An 18,609-nucleotide genomic window follows, 5' to 3' on the forward strand; every position below is an offset into this window, starting at 1 on the left:
ATACCCAACATATGCCAAGTCCTGAAAGCGGCAGTGAGTCACATTTTGCACAAAGTCCCCTGCAGTTTTCAAAATATTCCAAGCATCCCAATATCGAGGCCTGAGCCATATTTTGGAGCAAAATTCTGGCTCTCTGCACGTATTTGCAGTTTGAAATTACGAATTTTTTGTACCCAACATATGCCAAGTACTGAAAGCGGCAATGAGTCACATTTTGCACAAAGTCCCCTGCAGTTTTTTCGAAAAATACCAAATATCCCAATTTCGAGGCCTGAGCCATATTTTGCAGCCAAATTCTGGCTTTCTGCACGTATTCGCAGGTTGAAATTGCGACTTTTTTATACCCAACATATGCCAAGTACTGAAAGCGGAGTTTGGTCACATATGTCCTAAACCTCCCTGCAGTTTTCAAAATATCCCAAACATCAAAATTTCGTGGCCTGAGCCATATTTTGGAGCCAAATTCTGGCTCTCTGCACGTATTCGCAGTTTGAAATTACGACTTTTTTATACCCAAAATATGCGAAGTACTGAGAGCAGCGTTTGGTCACATTTGCACAAACTCCCCAGCAGTTTTCAAAATATCCCAAGCATCCCAATATCGAGGCCTGAGCCATATTTTGGAGCCAAATTCTGGCTTGCTGCACGTATTCGCAGTTTGAAACAACGACTTATTATACCCAACATATGCCAAGTACTGAAAGCGGCAATGAGTCACATTTTGTACAAAGTCCTCCTGCAGTTTTCGAAAAATACCAAATATCCCAATTTCGAGGCCTGAGCCATATTTTGGACGTATCTGCACGTATTCGCAGTTTGATATTGCGACTTTTTTTATTCCCAACATATGCCAAGTACTGAAAGCAGAGTTTGGTCACATATGTCACAAACCTCCCTGCAGTTTTCAAAATATCCCAAACATCCCAATTTCGAGGCCTGAGCCATATTTTTAATCAAATTCTGGCTCTATGCACGTATTCGCAGTTTGATATGTCGACTTTTTATACCCAACATATGCCAAGTCCTGAAAGCGGCGTTTGGTCACATTTATCCCAAACGTTCCTGCAGTTTTCAAAATATCCCAAACATCCCAATATCGAGGCCTGAGCCATATTTTAAAGCCAAATTCAGGCTCTCTGCACGTATTCGCAGTTTGATATTAAGATTTTTTATACCCAACATATGCAAAGTATTGAAAGCGGCGTTTGGTCACATTTGTCCCAATCCCCCCTGCAAATTTCAAAATATCCCAAACATCCCAACTTCGAGGCCTGAGCCATATTTTGGAGCCAAATTCTGGCTCTCTGCACGTATTCGCAATTTGAAATTACGACCTTTTTATACCCAACATATGTGAAGTACTGAGAGCAGCGTTTGATCACATTTCACACAAACTCCCCTCCAGTTTTCAAAATATCCCAAACATAACCATATCGAGGCCTGAGCTATATTTTGGAGCCAAATTCTGGCTGTCTGCACGTATTCGCAGTTTGAAACTGGGACTTATTATACCCAACATATGCCAAGTACTTTGAGCGGCAATGAGTCACATTTTGCACAAACTCCCGTGCAGTTTTCGAAAAATCCCAAATATCCCAATTTCGAGGCCTGAGCCACATTTTGGAGCCAAATTCTTGCTCTCTGCACGTATTCGCAGTTATATATTAAGTCTTTTTATACCCAACATATGCCAAGTATTGAAAGCTGAGTTTCGTCACATTTATCCCAATCCCACCTGCAGTTTTCAAAATATCCCAAACATCCCAAATTCGAGGCCTGAGCCATATTTTGGAGCCAAGTTCTGGCTCTCTGCACTTATTCGCAGTTTGAAATTACTACTTTTTTATACTCAACATATGCAAAGTACTGAGAGCAGCGTTTGATCACATTTTGCACAAACTCCCCTCCAGTTTTCAAAATATCCCAAATATTCTAATTTCGAGGCCTGAGCCATATTTTGGAGCCAAATTCTGGCTCTCTGCACGTATTCGCAGTTTGAATTTGCGACTTTTTTATACTCAACATATGCCAAGTACTGAACGCCGAGTTTGGACACATATGTCCCAAACCTCCCTACAGATTTCAAAATATCCCAAACATCCCAATTTCGAGGCCTGAGCCATATTTTGGAGCCAAATTCTGGCTCTATTCACGTATTCGCAGTTTGATATTACGACTTTTTATACCCAACATATGCCAAGTTCTGAAAGCGGCGTTTGGTCACATTTTGCACAAACTCCCCTGCAGTTTTCAAAATATCCCAAACATCCCAATACCGAGGCCTGAGCCATATTTTGGAGCCAAATTCTGGCTCTCTGCACGTATTCGCAGTTTGAAATTACGACTTTTTATACCCAAAATATGCCAAGTACTGAATGCAGCGTTTGGTCACATTTGTCCCAAACCTCCCTGCAGTTTTCAAAATATCCCAAATATCTCTATTTCGAGGCTTGAAAAATATTTTGGAGCCAAATTTTGGCTCTCTGCACGTATTCGCAGTTTGAAATTGCGACTTTTTTGTACCCAACATATGCCAAGTACTGGACGCGGCAGTGAGTCACATTTTGCATAAACTCCTCTGCAATTTTCAAAAAATCCCAAACATCCCAATTTCGAGGCCTGAGCCATATTTTGGAGCCAAATTCTGGCTCTCTGCACGTCTTCGCAGTTTGAAATTACGAATTTTTTATACCCAACATATGCGAAGTACTGAAAGCGGCGTTTGGTCACATTTGTCCCAAACCTTCCTGCAGTTTTCAAAATATCCCAAACGTCCTAATATCGAGGCCTGAGCCATATTTTGGAGCCAAATTCAGGCTCTCTGCATGTATTCGCAGTTTGATATTAAGACTTTTTATACCCAACATATGCCAAGTATTGAAAGAGGCGTTTGGTAACATTTGTCCCAAACCTTCCTGCAGTTTTCAAAATATCCCAAACATCCATATATCGAGGCCTGAGCCATATTTTGGAGACAAATTCTGGCTCTCTGCACGTATTCGCAGTTTGAAATTACGACTTTTTTATACCCAACATATGTGAAGTACTGAAAGCATCGTTTGGTCACATTTTGCACAAACTCCCCTGCAGTTTTCAAAATATCCCAAACATAACAATATCGAGGTCTGAGCTATATTTTGGAGCCAAATTCTGGCTCTCTGCACGTATTCGCAGTTTGAAACTGCGACTTATTATACCCAACATATGCAAAGTACTTAGAGCGGCAATGAGTCACATTTTGCACAAACTCCCCTGCAATTTTCGAAAAATCCCAAATATCCCAATTTCGAGGCTTGAGCCATATTTTGGAGCCAAATTCTGGCTCTCTGCACGTATTCGCCGTTTGAAATTGCGACTTTTATATACCCAACATATGCCAAGTACTGAAAGCGGAGTTTGGTCACATATCTTGAGTTATCTTGAGTTATCTTGAGATGATTTCGGGGCTTTAGTGTCCCCGCGGCCCGGTCCTCGACCAGGCCTCCACCCCCAGGAAGCAGCCCGTGACAGCTGACTAACTCCCAGGTACCTATTTACTGCTAGGTAACAGGGGCATTTAGGGTGAAAGAAACTTTGCCCATTTGTTTCTGCCTCGTGCGGGAATCGAACCCGCGCCACAGAATTACGAGTCCTGCGCGCTATCCACCAGGCTACGAGGCCCCATATGTCCCAAACCTCCCTGCAGTTTTCAAGATATCCCAAACATCCCAATTTCGAGGCCTGAGCCATATTTTGGAGCCAAATTCTGACTCTATGCACGTATTCGCAGTTTGAAATTGCGATTTTTTATAACCAACATATGCCAAGTACTGAAAGCGGAGTTTGGGCACATATGTCCCAAACCTCCCTGCAGTTTTCAAAAAACCCCAAACATCTCAATTTCGAGGCCTGAGCCATATTTTGAAGCCAAATTCTGGCTCTATGCACGTATTCGCAGTTTGATATTAAGATTTTTTATACCCAACATATGCGAAGTACTGAAAGCGGCGTTTGGTCACATTTGTCCCAAACCTTCCTGCAGTTTTCAAAATATCCCAAACATCCTAATATCGAGGCCTGAGCCATATTTTGGAGCCAAATTCAGGCTCTCTGCACGTATTCGCAGTTTGATATTAAGACTTTTTATACCCAACATATGCCAAGTATTGAAAGAGGCGTTTGGTAACATTTGTCCCAAACCTTCCTGCAGTTTTCAAAATATCCCAAACATCCATATATCGAGGCCTGAGCCATATTTTGGAGACAAATTCTGGCTCTCTGCACGTATTCGCAGTTTGAAATTACGACTTTTTTATACCCAACATATGCGAAGTACTGAAAGCATCGTTTGGTCACATTTTGCACAAACTCCCCTGCAGTTTTCAAAATATCCCAAACATAACAATATCGAGGTCTGAGCTATATTTTGGAGCCAAATTCTGGCTCTCTGCACGTATTCGCAGTTTGAAACTGCGACTTATTATACCCAACATATGCAAAGTACTTAGAGCGGCAATGAGTCACATTTTGCACAAACTCCCCTGCAATTTTCGAAAAATCCCAAATATCCCAATTTCGAGGCTTGAGCCATATTTTGGAGCCAAATTCTGGCTCTCTGCACGTATTCGCCGTTTGAAATTGCGACTTTTATATACCCAACATATGCCAAGTACTGAAAGCGGAGTTTGGTCACATATCTTGAGTTATCTTGAGTTATCTTGAGATGATTTCGGGGCTTTAGTGTCCCCGCGGCCCGGTCCTCGACCAGGCCTCCACCCCCAGGAAGCAGCCCGTGACAGCTGACTAACTCCCAGGTACCTATTTACTGCTAGGTAACAGGGGCATTTAGGGTGAAAGAAACTTTGCCCATTTGTTTCTGCCTCGTGCGGGAATCGAACCCGCGCCACAGAATTACGAGTCCTGCGCGCTATCCACCAGGCTACGAGGCCCCATATGTCCCAAACCTCCCTGCAGTTTTCAAGATATCCCAAACATCCCAATTTCGAGGCCTGAGCCATATTTTGGAGCCAAATTCTGACTCTATGCACGTATTCGCAGTTTGATATTAAGATTTTTTATACCCAACATATGCCAAGTATTGAAAGTGGCGTTTGGTCACATTTGTCCCAATCCCCCCTGCAGTTTTCAAAATATCCCAAACATCCCAACTTCGAGGCCTGACTCATATTTTGGAGCCAAATTCTGGCTCTCTGCACGTATTTGCAGTATGAAATTACGACTTTTTTATACCCAACTTATGGGAAGTACTGAAAGCATCGTTTGGTCACATTTTGCACAAACTCCCCCTGCAGTTTTCAAAATATCCCAAACATAACAATATCGAGGTCTGAGCTATATTTTGGAGCCAAATTCTGGCTCTCTGCACGTATTCGCAGTTTGAAACTGCGACTTATTATACCCAACTTTTGCAAAGTACTTAGAGCGGCAATGAGTCACATTTTGCACAAACTCCCCTGCAATTTTCGAAAAATCCCAAATATCCCAATTTCGAGGCCTGAGCCATATTTTGGAGCCAAATTCTGGCTCTCTGCACGTATTCGCCGTTTGAAATTGCGATTTTTTATAACCAACATATGCCAAGTACTGAAAGCGGAGTTTGGGCACATATGTCCCAAACCTCCCTGCAGTTTTCAAAAAACCCCAAACATCCCAATTTCGAGGCCTGAGCCATATTTTGAAGCCAAATTCTGGCTCTATGCACGTATTCGCAGTTTGATATTAAGATTTTTTATACCCAACATATGCGAAGTACTGAAAGCGGCGTTTGGTCACATTTGTCCCAAACCTTCCTGCAGTTTTCAAAATATCCCAAACATCCTAATATCGAGGCCTGAGCCATATTTTGGAGCCAAATTCAGGCTCTCTGCACGTATTCGCAGTTTGATATTAAGACTTTTTATACCCAACATATGCCAAGTATTGAAAGAGGCGTTTGGTAACATTTGTCCCAAACCTTCCTGCAGTTTTCAAAATATCCCAAACATCCATATATCGAGGCCTGAGCCATATTTTGGAGACAAATTCTGGCTCTCTGCACGTATTTGCAGTATGAAATTACGACTTTTTTATACCCAACTTATGGGAAGTACTGAAAGCATCGTTTGGTCACATTTTGCACAAACTCCCCCTGCAGTTTTCAAAATATCCCAAACATAACAATATCGAGGTCTGAGCTATATTTTGGAGCCAAATTCTGGCTCTCTGCACGTATTCGCAGTTTGAAACTGCGACTTATTATACCCAACATATGCAAAGTACTTAGAGCGGCAATGAGTCACATTTTGCACAAACTCCCCTGCAATTTTCGAAAAATCCCAAATATCCCAATTTCGAGGCCTGAGCCATATTTTGGAGCCAAATTCTGGCTCTCTGCACGTATTCGCCGTTTGAAATTGCGACTTTTATATACCCAACATATGCCAAGTACTGAAAGCGGAGTTTGGTCACATATGTCCCAAACCTCCCTGCAGTTTTCAAGATATCCCAACATCCCAATTTCGAGGCCTGAGCCATATTTTGGAGCCAAATTCTGACTCTATGCACGTATTCGCAGTTTGAAATTGCGATTTTTTATAACCAACATATGCCAAGTACTGAAAGCGGAGTTTGGGCACATATTTTTTTTTTTTTTTTTTTTTGAGATATATACAAGAGTTGTTACATTCTTGTACAGCCACTAGTACGCGTAGCGTTTCGGGCAAGTCCTTAATCCTATGGTCCCTGGAATACGATCCCCTGCCGCGAAGAATCGTTTTTTCATCCAAGTACACATTTTACTGTTGCGTTAAACAGAGGCTACAGTTAAGGAATTGCGCCCAGTAAATCCTCCCCGGCCAGGATACGAACCCATGACATAGCGCTCGCGGAACGCCAGGCGAGTGTCTTACCACTACACCACGGAGACTGCAATAGCCATATGTCGAGCCATATGTCCCAAACCTCCCTGCAGTTTTCAAAAAACCCCAAACATCCCAATTTCGAGGCCTGAGCCATATTTTGAAGCCAAATTCTGGCTCTATGCACGTATTCGCAGTTTGATATTAAGATTTTTTATACCCAACATATGCCAAGTATTGAAAGTGGCGTTTGGTCACATTTGTCCCAATCCCCCCTGCAGTTTTCAAAATATCCCAAACATCCCAACTTCGAGGCCTGACTCATATTTTGGAGCCAAATTCTGGCTCTCTGCACGTATTTGCAGTATGAAATTACGACTTTTTTATACCCAACTTATGGGAAGTACTGAAAGCATCGTTTGGTCACATTTTGCACAAACTCCCCCTGCAGTTTTCAAAATATCCCAAACATTACAATGTCGTGGCCCGAGCCATATTTTGGAGCCAAATTCTGGCTCTCTGCACGTATTCGTAGTTTGAAACTACGACTTATTATACCCAACATATGCCAAGTACTGAGAGCGGCAATGAGTCAAATTTTGCACAAACTCCAGTGCAGTTTTCGAAAAATCCCAAATATCCCAATTTCGAGGCCTGAGCCATATTTTGGAGCCAAATTCTGTCTCTCTGCACGTATTCGCAGTTTGAAATTGCGACTTTTTTATAACAAACATATGCCAAGTACTGAAAGCGGAGTTTGGGCACATATGTCCCAAACCTCCCTGCACTTTTCAAAAATCCCAAACATCCCAATTTCGAGGCCTGAGCCATATTTTGAAGCCAAATTCTGGCTCTATGCACATATTCGCAGCTTGATATTACTACTTTTTATACCCAACATATGCCAAGTCCTGAAAGCGGCAAGGAGTCATATTTTGCACAAACTCCCCTGCAGTTTTCGAAATATCCCAAATATCCCCATTTCGAGGCCTGAGCCATATTTTGGAGCCAAATTCTGGCTCTCTGCACATATTCGCAGTTTGAAATTGCGACTTTTTTATACCCAACACATGCCAAGTACTGAAAGCGGCGTTGGGACAAATTTGTCCCAATCCCCCTTGCAGTTTTCAAAATATCCCAAACCTCCCAATTTCGAGGCCTGAGCCATATTTTGGATCCAAATTCAGGTTCTCTGCACGTATTCACAGTGTGAAGTTACGACTTTTTATACCCAACATATGCCAAGTACAGAAAGCGGCAGTGAGTCACATTTTGCACAAACTCCCCTGCAGTTTTCAAAATATGAAAAATATCCCAATTTCGAGGCCTGAGCTATATTTTGGATCCAAATTCTAGCTGTCTGCCCGTATTCGCAGTTTGAAATTACGATTTTTTATACCCAAAATATGGCAAGTACTGAAAGCAGCATTTGGTCACATTTGTCCCAAACCTCCCTGCAGTTTTCAAAATATCCCAAATATCCCTATTTCGAGGCTTGAACCATATTTTGGAGCCAAATTCTGGCTCTCTGCACGTATTCGCAGTTTGAAATTGCGAATTTTTTACCCAACATACACCAAGTACTGGACGCGACAGTGAGTCACATTTTGCATAAACTCCTCTGCAATTTTCAAAAAATCCCAAACATCCCAATTTCGAGGCCTGAGCCATATTTTGGAGCCAAATTCTGGCTCTCTGCACGTCTTCGCAGTTTGAAATTACGAATTTTTTATACCCAACATATGCGAAGTACTGAAAGCGGCGTTTGGTCACATTTGTCCCAAACCTTCCTGCAGTCTTTAATATCCCAAACATCCTAATATCGAGGCCTGAGCCATATTTTGGAGCCAAATTCAGGCTCTCTGCACGTATTCGCAGTTTGATATTAAGACTTTTTATACCCAACATATGCCAAGTATTGAAAGAGGCGTTTGGTAACATTTGTCCCAAACCTTCCTGCAGTTTTCAAAATATCCCAAACATCCATATATCGAGGCCTGAGCCATATTTTGGAGACAAATTCTGGCTCTCTGCACGTATTCGCAGTTTGAAATTACGACTTTTTTATACCCAACATATGCGAAGTACTGAAAGCATCGTTTGGTCACATTTTGCACAAACTCCCCTGCAGTTTTCAAAATATCCCAAACATAACAATATCGAGGTCTGAGCTATATTTTGGAGCCAAATTCTGGCTCTCTGCACGTATTCGCAGTTTGAAACTGCGACTTATTATACCCAACATATGCAAAGTACTTAGAGCGGCAATGAGTCACATTTTGCACAAACTCCCCTGCAATTTTCGAAAAATCCCAAATATCCCAATTTCGAGGCTTGAGCCATATTTTGGAGCCAAATTCTGGCTCTCTGCACGTATTCGCCGTTTGAAATTGCGACTTTTATATACCCAACATATGCCAAGTACTGAAAGCGGAGTTTGGTCACATATCTTGAGTTATCTTGAGATGATTTCGGGGCTTTAGTGTCCCCGCGGCCCGGTCCTCGACCAGGCCTCCACCCCTAGGAAGCAGCCCGTGACAGCTGACTAACTCCCAGGTACCTATTTACTGCTAGGTAACAGGGGCATTTAGGGTGAAAGAAACTTTGCCCATTTGTTTCTGCCTCGTGCGGGAATCGAACCCGCGCCACAGAATTACGAGTCCTGCGCGCTATCCACCAGGCTACGAGGCCCCATATGTCCCAAACCTCCCTGCAGTTTTCAAGATATCCCAAACATCCCAATTTCGAGGCCTGAGCCATATTTTGGAGCCAAATTCTGATTCTATGCACGTATTCGCAGTTTGAAATTGCGATTTTTTATAACCAACATATGCCAAGTACTGAAAGCGGAGTTTGGGCACATATGTCCCAAACCTCCCTGCAGTTTTCAAAAAACCCCAAACATCCCAATTTCGAGGCCTGAGCCGTATTTTGAAGCCAAATTCTGGCTCTATGCACGTATTCGCAGTTTGATATTAAGATTTTTTATACCCAACAAATGCCAAGTATTGAAAGTGGCGTTTGGTCACATTTGTCCCAATCCCCCCTGCAGTTTTCAAAATATCCCAAACATCCCAACTTCGAGGCCTGACTCATATTTTGGAGCCAAATTCTGGCTCTCTGCACGTATTTGCAGTATGAAATTACGACTTTTTTATACCCAACTTATGGGAAGTACTGAAAGCATCGTTTGGTCACATTTTGCACAAACTCCCCTGCAGTTTTCAAAATATCCCAAACATAACAATATCGAGGTCTGAGCTAAATTTTGGAGCCAAATTCTGGCTCTCTGCACGTATTCGCAGTTTGAAACTGCGACTTATTATACCCAACATATGCAAAGTACTTAGAGCGGCAATGAGTCACATTTTGCACAAACTCCCCTGCAATTTTCGAAAAATCCCAAATATCCCAATTTCGAGGCCTGAGCCATATTTTGGAGCCAAATTCTGGCTCTCTGCACGTATTCGCCGTTTGAAATTGCGACTTTTATATACCCAACATATGCCAAGTACTGAAAGCGGAGTTTGGTCACATATGTCCCAAACCTCCCTGCAGTTTTCAAGATATCCCAAACATCCCAATTTCGAGGCCTGAGCCATATTTTGGAGCCAAATTCTGACTCTATGCACGTATTCGCAGTTTGAAATTGCGATTTTTTATAACCAACATATGCCAAGTACTGAAAGCGGAGTTTGGGCACATATGTCCCAAACCTCCCTGCAGTTTTCAAAAAACCCCAAACATCCCAATTTCGAGGCCTGAGCCATATTTTGAAGCCAAATTCTGGCTCTATGCACGTATTCGCAGTTTGATATTAAGATTTTTTATACCCAACATATGCCATGTATTGAAAGTGGCGTTTGGTCACATTTGTCCCAATCCCCCCTGCAGTTTTCAAAATATCCCAAACATCCCAACTTCGAGGCCTGACTCATATTTTGGAGCCAAATTCTGGCTCTCTGCACGTATTTGCAGTATGAAATTACGACTTTTTTATACCCAACTTATGGGAAGTACTGAAAGCATCGTTTGGTCACATTTTGCACAAACTCCCCCTGCAGTTTTCAAAATATCCCAAACATTACAATGTCGTGGCCCGAGCCATATTTTGGAGCCAAATTCTGGCTCTCTGCACGTATTCGTAGTTTGAAACTACGACTTATTATACCCAACATATGCCAAGTACTGAGAGCGGCAATGAGTCAAATTTTGCACAAACTCCAGTGCAGTTTTCGAAAAATCCCAAATATCCCAATTTCGAGGCCTGAGCCATATTTTGGAGCCAAATTCTGGCTCTCTGCACGTATTCGCAGTTTGAAATTGCGACTTTTTTATAACCAACATATGCCAAGTACTGAAAGCGGAGTTTGGGCACATATGTCCCAAACCTCCCTGCAGTTTTCAAAAAATCCCAAACATCCCAATTTCGAGGCCTGAGCCATATTTTGAAGCCAAATTCTGGCTCTATGCACATATTCGCAGCTTGATATTACGACTTTTTATACCCAACATATGCCAAGTCCTGAAAGCGGCAGGGAGTCATATTTTGCACAAACTCCCCTGCAGTTTTCGAAATATCCCAAATATCCCCATTTCGAGGCCTGAGCCATATTTTGGAGCCAAATTCTGGCTCTCTGCACGTATTCGCAGTTTGAAATTGCGACTTTTTTATAACCAACATATGCCAAGTACTGAAAGCGGAGTTTGGGCACATATGTCCCAAACCTCCCTGCAGTTTTCAAAAAATCCCAAACATCCCAATTTCGAGGCCTGAGCCATATTTTGAAGCCAAATTCTGGCTCTATGCACATATTCGCAGCTTGATATTACGACTTTTTATACCCAACATATGCCAAGTCCTGAAAGCGGCAGGGAGTCATATTTTGCACAAACTCCTCTGCAGTTTTCAAAAAATCCCAAACATCCCAATTTCGAGGCCTGAGCCATATTTTGGATCCAAATTCAGGTTCTCTGCACGTATTCACAGTGTGAAGTTACGACTTTTTATACCCAACATATGCCAAGTACAGAAAGCGGCAGTGAGTCACATTTTGCACAAACTCCCCTGCAGTTTTCAAAATATGAAAAATATCCCAATTTCGAGGCCTGAGCTATATTTGGATCCAAATTCTAGCTCTCTGCCCGTATTCGCAGTTTGAAATTACGATTTTTTATACCCAAAATATGGCAAGTACTGAAAGCAGCATTTGGTCACATTTGTCCCAAACCTCCCTGCAGTTTTCAAAATATCCCAAATATCCCTATTTCGAGGCTTGAACCATATTTTGGAGCCAAATTCTGGCTCTCTGCACGTATTCGCAGTTTGAAATTGCGAATTTTTATACCCAACATACACCAAGTACTGGACGCGACAGTGAGTCACATTTTGCACAAACTCCCCTGCAGTTTTCAAAATATCAAAAATATCTCAAATTCGAGGCCTGAGCCATATTTTGGAGCCAAATTCTGGCTTTCTGCACGTATTCGCAGTTTGAAATTACAACTTTTTATACCCAACATTTGCCAAGTACTGAAAGCAGCGTTTGGTCACATATGTCCCAAACCTCTCTGCAGTTTTCAAAATATCCCAAATATCCCTATTTCGAGGCTTGAGCCATATTTTGGAGCCAAATTCTGGCTCTCTGCACGTATTCGCAGTTTGATATTTCGACTTTTTATACCCGCCATATGCCAAGTACTGAAAGCGGCAGTGAGTCACATTTTGCACAAACTCCCCTGCAGTTTTCAAAATATCCCGAACATCCCAATTTCATGGCCTGAGGTATATTTTGGAGCCAATTGCTGGCTCTCTGCACGTATTCGCAGTTTGAAATTACGACTTTTTTATACCCAACATTTGCGAAGTACTGAAAGCGGCGTTTGGTCACATTTGTCCCAAACCTCCCTGCAGTTTTCAAAATATCCCAAACATCCCAATATCGAGGCCTGAGCCATATTTTGGAGCCAAATTCCGGCTCTCTGCACGTATTCGCAGTTTGATATTATGACTTTTTATACCCAACATATGCCAAGTCCTGATAGCGGCAGTGAGTCACATTTTGCACAAACTCCCCTGCAGATTTCAAAATATCCCAAACATCCCAATATCGAGGCCTGAGATATATTTTAGAGCCAAATTCTGGCTCTCTGCACGTATTCGCAGTTTGATATTAAGATTTTTTATACCCAACATATGCCAAGTATTGAAAGTGGTGTTTGGTCACATTTGTCCCAATCCCTCCTGCAGTTTTCAAAATATCCCAAACATCCCAACTTCGAGGCCTGAGCCATATTTTGGAGCCAAATTCTGGCTCTCTGCACGTATTCGCAGTTTGAAATTACGACTTTTTTATACCCAACATATGGGAAGTACTGAAAGAAGCGTTTGGTCACATTTTGCACAAACTCCCCCTGCAGTTTTCAAAATATCCCAAACATTACAATATCGTGGCCTGAGCCATATTTTGGAGGTAAATTCTGACTCTCTGCACGTATTCGCAGTTTGAAACTACGACTTATTATACCCAACATATGCCAAGTACTGAGAGCGGCAATGAGTCAAATTTTGCACAAACTCCCCTGCAGTTTTCGAAAAATCCCAAATATCCCAATTTCGAGGCCTGAGCCATATTTTGGAGCCAAATTCTGGCTCTCTGCACGTATTCGCAGTTTGAAATTGCGATTTTTTATAACCAACATATGCCAAGTACTGAAAGCGGAGTTTGGTCACATATGTCCCAAACCTCCCTGCTGTTTTCAAAAAATCCCTAACATCCCAATTTCGAGGTCAGAGCCATATTTTGGAGCCAAATTCTGGCTCTCTGCACGTATTCGCAGTTTGAAATTACGACTTTTTATACCCAACATATGCAAAGTACTGAATGCGGCAGTGAGTCACATTTTGCACAAACTCCCCTGCAGTTTTCAAAATATCAAAAATATCTCAATTTCGAGGCCCGAGCCATATTTTGGAGCCAAATTCTGGCTTTCTGCACGTATTCGCAGTTTGAAATTACAACTTTTTATACCCAACATATGCCAAGTACTGAAAGCAGTGTTTGGTCACATATGTCCCAAACCTCCCTGCAGTTTTCAAAATATCCCAAATATCCCTATTTCGAGGCTTGAGCCATATTTTGGAGCCAAATTCTGGCTCTCTGCACGTATTCACAGTTTGATATTTCGAATTTTTATACCCAACATATGCCAAGTACTGAAAGCGGCAGTGAGTCACATTTTGCACAAACTCCCCTGCAGTTTTCAAAATATCCCGAACATCCCAATTTCATGGCCTGAGTTATATTTTGGAGCCAAATTCTGGCTCTCTGCATGTATTCGCAGTTTGAAATTACGATTTTTTATACCCAACATATGCGAAGTACTGAAAGCGGCGTTTGGTCACATTCGTCCCAAACCTCCCTGCAGTTTTCAAAATATCCCAAACATCCCAATATCGAGGCTTTAGCCATATTTTGGAGCCAAATTCAGGCTCTCTGCACGTATTTGCAGTTGTAAGTTACGGCTTTTTATACTCAACATATGCCAAGTACTGAAAGCGGCCGTGAGTCACATTTTGCACAAACTCCCCTGCAGTTTTCAAAATATAAAAAATATCCCAATTTCGAGGCCTGAGCCATATTTCGGATCAAAATTCTGGCTCTCTGCAAGTATTCGCAGTTTGAAATTGCGACTTTTTTATACCCAACATATGCCAAGTACTGAAAGTGGAGTTTGGTCACATATGTCCCAAACCTCCCTGCAGTTTTCAAAATATCCCAAATATCCCTATTTCGAGGCTTGAGTCATATTTTGAAGCCAAATTCTGGCTCTCTGCACGTATTTGCAGTTTGATATTTCGACTTTTTATCCCCAACATATGCCAAGTACTAAAAGCGGCAGTGAGTCACATTTTACACAAACTCCACTACAGTTTTCAAAATAATCCAAACATCCCAATATCGAGGCCTGAGCCATATTTTGGAGCCAAATTCTGGCTCTCTGCGCATATTCGCAGTTTGATATTAAGAATTTTTATACCCAACATATGCCAAGTATTTAAAGCGGCATTTGGTGACATTTGTCCCAATCTCCTTTGCAGTTTTCAAAATATCCCAAACATCCCAATATCGAGGCCTGAGCCATATTTTGGAGCCAAATTCTGGATCTCTGCACGTATTCGCAGTTTGAAATTGCGACTTTTTTATACCCAACACATGCCAAGTACGGAAAGAGGCGTTTGTACAAATTTGTCCCAATCCCCCTGCAGTTTTCAAAATATCCCAAACATCCCAATTTCGAGGCCTGAGCCATATTTTGGAGCCAAATTCTGGCTCTCTGCACGTATTCGCAGTTTGAAATCACGACTTTTTCTTAACCAACATATGCCAAGTACTGAAAGCAGCGTTTGGTCACATATGTCCCAAACCTTCCTGCAGTTTTCAAAATATCCCAAATATCCCTATTTCGAGGGCTTGAGCCATATTTTGGATCCAAATTCTGGCTCTCTGCAGGTATTCGCAGTTTTATATTTCAAATTTTTATACCCAACATATGCCAACTACTGTAAGTGGCAGTGAGTCACATTTTGAACAAACTTCCCTGCAGTTTTCAAAATATCCCGAACATCCCTATTTCGAGGCCTGAGCTATATTTTGGAGCCAAATTCTGGCTCTCTGCACGTATTCGCAGTTTGAAACTACGACTTTTTATACCCAACATATGCCAAGTACTGAGAGCGGCAATGAGTCAAATTTTGCACAAACTCCCCTGCAGTTTTCGAAAAATCCCAAATATCCCAATTTCGAGGCCTGAGCCATATTTTGGAGCCAAATTCTGGCTCTCTGCACGTATTCGCAGTTTGAAATTGCGACTTTTTCTTAACCAACATATGCCAAGTACTGAAAGCGGAGTTTGGTCACATATATCCCAAACCTCTCTGCAGTTTTCAAAAAATCCCAAACATCCCAATTTCGAGGTCTGAGCCATATTTTGGAGCCAAATTCTGGCTCTATGCACGTATTCGCAGTTTGATATTACGACTTTTTATACCCAACATATGCCAAGTCCTGAAAGCGGCAGGGAGTCATATTTTGCACAAACTCCTCTGCAGTTTTCGAAATATCCCAAACATCCCAATTTTGAGGCCTGAGCCATATTTTGGAGCCAAATTCTGGATCTCTGCACGTAATCGCAGTTTGAAATTGCGACTTTTTTATACCCAACACATGCCAAGTACGGAAAGAGGCGTTTGTACAAATTTGTCCCAATCCCCCCTGCAGTTTTCAAAATATCCCAAACATCCCAATTTCGAGGCCTGAGCCATATTTTGTAGCCAAATTCAGGCTTTCTGCACGTAATCGCAGTTTGAAATTACGACTTTTTATACCCAGCATATGCAAAGTACTGAATGCAGCAGTGAGTCACATTTTGCACAAACTCCCCTGCAGATTTCAAAATATCAAAAATATCTCAATTTCGAGGCCTGAGCCATATTTTGGATCCAAATTCTGGCTCTCTGCACGTATTTGCAGTTTGAAATTACGACTTTTTTATACCCAACATATGCGAAGTACTGAAAGCGGCGTTTGGTCACATTTGTCCCAAACCTCCCTGCAGTTTTCAAAATATCCCAAACATCCCAATATCGAGGCCTGAGCCATATTTTGGAGCCAAATTCTGGCTCTTGGCACGTATTCACAGTTTGATATTAAGACTTTTTATACCCAACATATGCCAAGTATTGAAAGCGGCGTTTGGTCACATTTGTCCCAATCCTCCCTGCAGTTTTCAAAATATCCCAAACATCCCAACTTCGAGGCCTGAGCAATATTTTGGAGCCAAATTCTGGCTCTCTGCACGAGAGAGAGAGAGAGAGAGAGAAAATAATAAAGAGGAAAACTGGCAACTACACAACTACAAGCTTTCCTGTATTCCATCAGGAAGTTTACCCTGATCTCACGTGCCCCGCACCTGTGACTTATCAAGCCCTTCTCCGGCCTCAACTGTGTTGCTAAAGTATATGACACATTACAAAAATATATATACATATACAGATAAATGAAGGAATTTAAATTAATATGTATATTAATGTTAGTATTCCTTAATAGGAATACGTAACACTGCAGCAAGGGAAAAATGCTGTTGTCTGTGTCTGTGGGATGTATATGGCTAGGTTAGCACCAACTGATCAAAAGAAACCATTAAATTCTGTTGCTTTTTCCAAATCTGTTGAAAGAGTGTAACCATCTTTGAATAGTTTTATCTGCTTGTTAATTATATGACTGTTGTTTAGATCCTAGAATATTAGAGATGGCTTTCCATGTGCTTTTCATGTTTCCTTTTGCTTCTTTGAATCTACTCTCATAATAGGAAAGTTTTGCTTGTCTTATTATACCGGTAAGCATTGATGAGTATCTCTTAACTACTTCTTTTGTAACTAGGCCAATCCTAAGGTTTTTTTTCATATTCATGTTTCTTGTTGCTTGCTCTGAGTATGCCATTTGTGAGCCAGAGGTTGTTTAATCTTTTGGCAGTTACTTGCCTGTTGAGGAGACAACGAGTGTTGTAGAGGCTTAAAGTTTTGGAAAGGAAGATGTTGACCAATTCATTTATATCCTGTGTATTATTGAATTCAGATTCCGAGTTAATATTGTGAAGTGCATTTGTGAGATTGCCTATTGCTGCTTCACTGTGTAGTCTGAAGTTTCTTGTTAGCTGGTGATGATATGTCCATGTTTGCTACGAGAAAGGTAGGATAGTGGTCAGTTGTTCTGTCAGCGATTATACCAGATGCAAGGGAAGCTGTTGTGTTAGTCTATAAGTGATCCACTGTAGTAGCGGATGTTTGAATGATTCGGGTGGGCTTGGTGATTGTCGGGATTAGCATACAAGAGTTCATGCTGTTTACGAAATAATCGACTTGGGGGTTATTTTGTTGACACAGGTCAATATTGAAGTCACCCTCTAGAATGATATTATTTTTGTTGAGGTTGCTGTTTATGATAGGATTCCTTAGGTTAAATGAGAATGCAGTTGTATTAGTATTGGGAAATCTATAGGTAGCTCCTATAGAAGGAGTATATAAGGGATTTAATCGAGAATTGATCAGAGGAATTTTCACAGTAGTCGTCTCAATCACTAATGACACTATTACAAATAAAGGTATCTTGGTAATAGATAGTTGTGACACTTCTTTTTTTATTTGGCCTACAGTTGTGAATGACTGTATAACCAGCTAAATTGTAAAGTTGGGTATGGTCTTGAGCGACCTTGTATGAAATTTTATGGGCGGGCAACTCGACCTCTAGTAAATCTTGAGTTTCCATATCTATGGACACCCCAATAACGAACATAAGGTGTGGTAGGGTTACCCTCATCACCTGCAGTATACAAGGCTGGGGTTCGGTGGAGAACTCTGCTCAGCACGTCGACGGAGGTGCTTCCAAGGGATGAGCAGAGGCACTCAGGAAGGGGGGAAGAAGTATCTGTTATGCTGACTGACTGGGGTACTCGAGACGTCACACATGATGCTGTGAGGTGTTCAGTGTCCCATGACGCTGTGAGATGCTCAGTGTCCCATGACGCTGTGAGATGCTCAGTGTCCCATGATGCTGTGAGGTTCTCAGTGTCACATGATGCTGTGAGGTGCTCAGTGTCCCATGACAATGTGAGGTGCTCAGTGTCCCATGATGCTGTGAGGTGCTCAGTGTCACATGATGCTGTGAGGTGCTCAGTGTCACATGATGCTGTGAGGTGCTCAGTGTGCCATGAC

The sequence above is a fragment of the Procambarus clarkii genome, chromosome 58, assembly GCF_040958095.1.
Source record: "Procambarus clarkii isolate CNS0578487 chromosome 58, FALCON_Pclarkii_2.0, whole genome shotgun sequence".
In the NCBI taxonomy this organism is placed as follows: domain Eukaryota; kingdom Metazoa; phylum Arthropoda; class Malacostraca; order Decapoda; family Cambaridae; genus Procambarus; species Procambarus clarkii.